Source organism: Cupressus sempervirens, chromosome 8 (assembly GCF_028749045.1).
Source record: "Cupressus sempervirens isolate cs-2001-9-10 chromosome 8, ASM2874904v1, whole genome shotgun sequence".
In the NCBI taxonomy this organism is placed as follows: domain Eukaryota; kingdom Viridiplantae; phylum Streptophyta; class Pinopsida; order Cupressales; family Cupressaceae; genus Cupressus; species Cupressus sempervirens.
The window spans coordinates 445,315,627-445,322,241 of record NC_143125.1 but is presented as its reverse complement, the minus strand read 5'-3'; positions in this window follow the sequence as shown (position 1 = coordinate 445,322,241).

Below are 6,615 nucleotides of genomic sequence, written 5' to 3'. Positions count from 1 at the left end.
GAGCTTGAATAAGTTTTATCTTTAATTGATTGCATCAACTTAAGAGTGGGAATCTCTAAAGTTATAAGAATATCATAATTGACCACATACAATAATCAAGATGGTGACATCCCAATAGCCCACTTTAGAGTAATATGGTAAGCTCACAAAGCATCAAATAATCCCTTGTGTCAAGTTCTTTGTTTTTTTCCATGAATATTTTGACAATGGTCACAATGTTTTTATTGCTTGTTTCCAATTGACTATTACCTTATGGGTAATAGTTCAAAGCATGTGCTAGATTTATTTCATTATTAAAATAGAACATAGTTACTTCCTTAGAAATGAAAGTAGTTGCATTTTCTATTAAAACTTTATTTGGAACACCGAATGAGAAATAATGTTTTATTTTAGGAATCCACAAATTATTTTTGATGTATAATCCTTGACAAGAATTGATTCAACCCACTTAGTGAAGTAATTCATTTTTGATAAGATATGAGTGTGGCCTTTTCTTAAAGACAGATTGATAGTACCCATGAAATCAATTTCCTCTTGCTAAAATGGTTCCTTGATCAATACTAACTTTAATGGTAGAGCATCAATATTTATTTTCCTATGAATTGTTATTAGTGATAAACACTTATTCAGATTGTAAGTATCTACCAAGCTTAGTGTATAGTTAATAGTGTTAACCAAGAATTTTAGTTGTTACTGAGTTCTATAGTTGCTACCAAGTCCTTTGGATAGATTTTAATTTGTGTCAAGCAGTTACTACTATGATAATGATCAGCAGTGTAAACTGAGCATCTTAGTGTATGCCAAGTTTCTTAGTGCAAACCAAGTTGAGCAGTGCTTACTGAGTTCATAGTTGATGTGATGTGAATCTAGTGTTGATCGAGCCACTTAGTGTTAACCAAGTGATTTAGTTTATACCAAGCTTGTAGTGAAAGCATTGACCAAGTTATACAGTGTGAATCTAGTGATTCAGTTTATATGTTGAGTTTCACAATATTCACTGAGTTAGCAGTGTAGATTGAGTTCAAGACTACTTAAAAGTGATTAGTATGGACCAAGCTTCTATGTCTACCAAGTGCATGATGATGTCAAGCATTGATAGTGGATGATAAGTATCAAAACCTCATCAAGGCAGTCTTCAGAACCCAAGTTCTTGTAGTTTGAGCTAACTTTGTAATATTTGTATAAACTTGTATTGTGGCTTTGTAGTTGTGTAATTGGATTTACATATATGTAATGTATTATATCACATCCAAAGTGTTTACATGGGTAATTGTAATCGTATGCAAGGAATGTAATCAGAGAAAAGTAGAAGAGAAAATTACAAAGGCTACAATAGTATAAGTAGCATCAAAGATTCATCTATCATAGTAAGGTGATTTGTACACTTAGAGGATTCTCATTCAACAAACCTAGTTTCAAATCAAAAATCAGCTACTGCTTCATCCTAACAGGTGGATCAGTCAAATCCTTTAACAAGGTAGACCTAACAGTCTTGTCTAAATCTCTTTATTGAGTGCATACTTCATTGTATATTTGTAAATCCTTTAACAAGGTGGACCTAGCAATACTTATTGCTCCTAATAGGGCAGATCATTAGAAGTGATTAATGTAAGCCTTAACTGACCAACTTTATACTACAGTACTAAAGCTTGTGGGTATCATCCCTACCCTATTTTTACTTTATTTTTGGAAGGTTTCTAGGTCACCAAATCTTGTGTTAAAGTGTTGTGTATGATTTCATGTTTTCAATTTCTCATGCATGCAATTAGATCAAAATTCTATAAGAATAAATTAATTGGTAATTAAGATTCAAAGTTTTATCAGTTACCGATTCACCCCTCCCCTCATAGTAACTTAACCTTTCATAATATTTTCAAAAATTGGTATCAAAGTTTTTGTGGTTCTTAGAGAAAATTTTAACAACTTGAGCAAAGAGCAAAGGCCATGGAGATATTAAGGCTTGACAAGGCTATTGACAATGAAAAACTAGTTTTGGAAATGGCTATTGCCCAACTCAAAAAAGCAAAGGAGCAACTCTCTCAATCCCTGAAAAGAAGAAAAGATCTTGCAATTCAAGTGGATGATCATCTCTACATTGAAGAAAGAATTGAAGACCTTCATTCAGCAAGAAACTCAGATGAAGCCAATGAAGCAATCAAAGAACTATTAGAAAAGAATGGTTCACTACAAGAAGAAGTAAGAAAACTAAGAAGAGAGCAAGAAATTTAGTCAGTAAGGCTATGTGAAGTATGGAAGAGAAAAAAAAGATAAAAGAAGAAATAGAAGGTAAAGATAATGAGATTCAACATTTATCCCTTCAGCAAGTCAACCTCATAAATTAGCTCTCTAATGCAAATAAAGAAATCATGAATCTAAGATCAGAAAATGAAAGGTTGTAAAATGATCTAAACACTGAAAAGAAAACTAATGAAAGAATGATGAAATCCCAAGAAGACATGAATCAATCAAATGAGAAAAGTCTTTATAGACAAAAAGGAAAAGTAGGAATGGGATATACAAAAGAAGGTGAATCATCCAAACAAGGAGCTCAAAAGAATCAAAGACCTCTTGTGATCACTATGGTAAGATATTTCATACATCAAACAAATGTTGGAGCAATGGGAAAGAAAAATTTAATGGAAAGTGCTACAATTGTAATCAACATGGTCATAGAGCTAGTGAATGCAAAGAGAAACCTAAGTTTGAAGGCAAATTTCAAAAATGCAACAAACATGGGCACAAGTCATCATAATGTAAATCTAAGATACTTAATCCAATAGAACAAATTGTGAAAGCTATATTTGGTTTTGACTATAACACCTAGTGTAGATGTCATTACTATGGAGAATTTGGACACATTGGAATGAATTGTGTAAAGCATCATATGAGGACAAGAGATACTACTAGAAGATGTTTTATTTGTACTAGACTTGGTCATCTTACCAAGAACTGTATGAATACTAGAAGAATTGAAGATAAAAAGAAGACAAAAATTGATAACATTAAAAAAAAAGATGAGACAACAATGGGTTCCAAAATCTTTTGAGAATGAAAGTTCGAGCTGTGATGAACAAGTCACTCAAGAATTAGGTGACTCCACCTTTTCCACTTGATCTCTCAAAGGAGAACTAGAATTGGGATACTAAAGAAGACATCTAATATCAATTCCAGTTAGCTGAATGGAAGATCCAAACTAGAATTCAAGATGTAAAGGGGATCATCGAGTAAAAGAAGAAAATTGCTATCAAGTAAGGTAGGGTTAATGTCTTACCAAGCAAGGTTGGATCACAAACTCCACCGAGAAAGGTTGTGAGTAACTAAAGTGTGTATGTTTACCAAGTCACAAAGACTTTGCCAATCATTTAATGCAAAAGAAGTGGATGATAGTCTATCAACTTGAACAAACATTCATACTAAGCATTTATGGTGAATTTTGATAAAAGTGTGAAATCAAAGTCATTTCTCACCGTAAATTTTTCAAGAGCTATTTCTATAGAGTGATTTTTTAGCCTTTAAGAGATTTCTACAAATTTTTGTTGAAATAATTTTAAGCCCTATCAAGTAGAGATGGTAGCCACCTGTAGTAAAGCAAAGAAAGGTTTTGATATGTTGATTCAAGGTGTGGAATGGAAGGCACCATATTTCAAGATAACTCCTATTATTGTGAAAACCCTAGATCTAAGTGGAGCACAATATCAGATTCCAAAAAAGGTACTTTTGTGGACTAAGGATGTATCTTATCCATTTAACTTGAAAATCATGTGGCATGTGAGGAATATGTGTTAAACCTTTTGCTTCCAAATGTTGGTGTTCCAGTTTTAACATTCCATTAACACAGCTTTTCTAGGGTTTCATCCATTTCAAGAATACAATATCCTGAATTGTACATTTAGAATGAGAACAAACTAACATGGGGCTAAAGTTTGGTATTAACATCATAGCACATAAGATATAAAGCTCTAGTAGGTTGAATATTGTGTTGTGTGAAGTTGTGGATTTGTCTTACAAGGTGGTCAAGAATAACCTTTCTCTTGAGCTTTCCAAGTTATTGTTGAACCAATTCAAAAAGAACATGGAAAGCATAGGGACCTCAAAGAACAATCCATGTAAGTTTGGTTCACTCTTGACATGTTTATTTTTCTATGTTCAAAAATTCTTCCCATCAAAAGGTATTGTTGTTTGGAGAAAAGATGTGCCAGTTCCTTATCAGATTAATGAGTAAATTGTTTAAATGGGAGAGAATTGTACAAGTATTATGGACAACTATTTTGATGCATTTAAGGAGAAAATGAATAACAGATACTAGATTCCAAGGAAACTAGTTGAAGATTATAAGAATGATATTTTTTTCTTGGTAGATAGTGACAAACTGTACATTCAGGCAATTAGGTCAAGAACTGCATGGATAAAACCTCTAGGATATGAGGTCAATATTGATTAAACAAAGGATATAATTGAGACATTAATAAATGAGCTATTTGATCCTAAAGTAGCCTATTTTGGCACATATGATGAGGCTAAGTCTAGGATAGAACTTGAAATCAAGCTCCCTAGAGAGGTTAACAAATTCAAGAAGAGGATCACCAAGTTGAAAACAAGTTACACTCTTCTATTGGCCAAGGGAAAAGGTCAAGATGAAGAAGAAGAGGATGAAGAAAAGTCAAAGGAAGGAGAGCCACTAAAAAATAAGAGTAAGGTAATCATTACCAAACCTTCCAAGGCATCCACTGTAGTATTCACAAGAAGAGCATCATAGAAGAAATCAGACAAGGAGGAGACATAATTTTTTTTAAACCTCCACCCACCTTCCAAGATAGATTAAAAGATTTGGAATTAGGTTCTAGCATCAAAAATTTCAAGGCACAAAAATATGAAACTAGGACTAAAGAAGAGAAAAAGTAGATTGAAGACTTAGTGATAGACAAGATGGGTGAGTGGAAATACTCACCCGATTAGCTTGCACTTCAGATTTTGAGTGTTTTGATGCATAAGATTAAGCTATGATGGGAATTTGCTAAGAAAACTACAAAAATATATATATGAGTAGACCCTAAGGCATCTTATGCCAAGATTAATCGACAAGGTCAAGGAATCTTTCAAGAAAAATGAAGAAAAATTAACCTTGAGATTCAACACTTGTCTGGTATTGTTGAAGGAAATAGAGCATGTTTTGAAGAATGCCACAAACACATGGAAAAATGTATATCTTCTTCACAAACCTAATGATTTTGTTGTTAATGTAAATGATTATGATGATGATTAGGAAGAGAAATATGGTGAAGAGGTAACTGTTGGAAATATTCAAGATATGACAAGTTACTGAGAGGGGAGGGGTGAATCAGTAACTTTAAAATTTCAAACAATAAAACTGCATACTGATATATTCACCATTCATCCAAGTAACCTACTATAAGCATGAAACAAAATCATTTGCAACACTTGAACACACAAATTTGGTGACCCAGAAACCTTCCAAATAGAAAGTAAAACTGGGGTGGGGATGAAACCCACAAAGCTTCGTTACTGCAGTATGAAGTTGGCCGATTAAGGCTTACAATGACCACTTCTGGTGATCTGCCCTGTTAGGAGCACAAGGATTGCTAGATCCACCTTGTTAGAGGATTTTCAAACATACAATAAAGTATGCACTCTGTTAGGAGATTTACAAAAGACTGTTAAGTCTACCTTGTTAAAGGATTTACAAAAATTGATTCACCTATTAGAATGAAATAGTGGATCTGATTACAACTGATTGCTGATAAGATCCGCTATGCTCTGATTCACCTTGATGTGATAGATAAAACTTTTCTGCTCCAAAACTTGACCTTGCTGAATACCTTCGCAACTCAGCACACATACTTTCGCACGCATGTATTTCTTTCACACTTTCACATTTTCATTCATTACCATTACATTTGAATGATACAATATATTGCATATATATACCATCCAAATAAACAATACATGCAAGGTCGGCCAAAACAACAAGTGCAAATCTCTATACAAAGTCAGCCCAAGGTAAAAATTCGGGTTCACTGAACTGACTCGGTGTCCTTCTGATACTCGGCGTCCACTGCGTTACTCGGCATCATCATGCACTCGGTAGAAGTGAAGGCATGGTCCATACTAAACACTTCGAGTAGTTCTGAACTCGGTAACCACTGGAGATTCGGTAGAAGAGATGTCACTCGGTGAACACTTCTATCTGAACTGTAGCTCGGTGATAGTTAGTTTCTTTGATAACCGTCTGAGCTCGGTAAAATTAATTTCCTTGATAACCTCAGGAGCTCAGTTATCACGAAGTTCTCAGTCAATACTAAGTACATCTTCACTCGGTCAAAACTGATTCCTTTCTTTACTTCGAACACTCGGTAAACACTGGCTGCTTTGTTCACCTCGATCACTCGGTAAACACTGACTTCTTTGTTCACCTTGATCACTCGGTAAACACTGAGAACTAGGTAAAGCTTGGCTTACAAAGGAATGTCCGGTGAGAGCTCGGTAAGCATTCAGAATCCAATAAGTGTTGTAACTAATGACAAAAATGTATCATAATGCCAACAATCTCCCCCTTTGGCATTAGTGACAAAAACACTTATGAGACAAAATTTATCT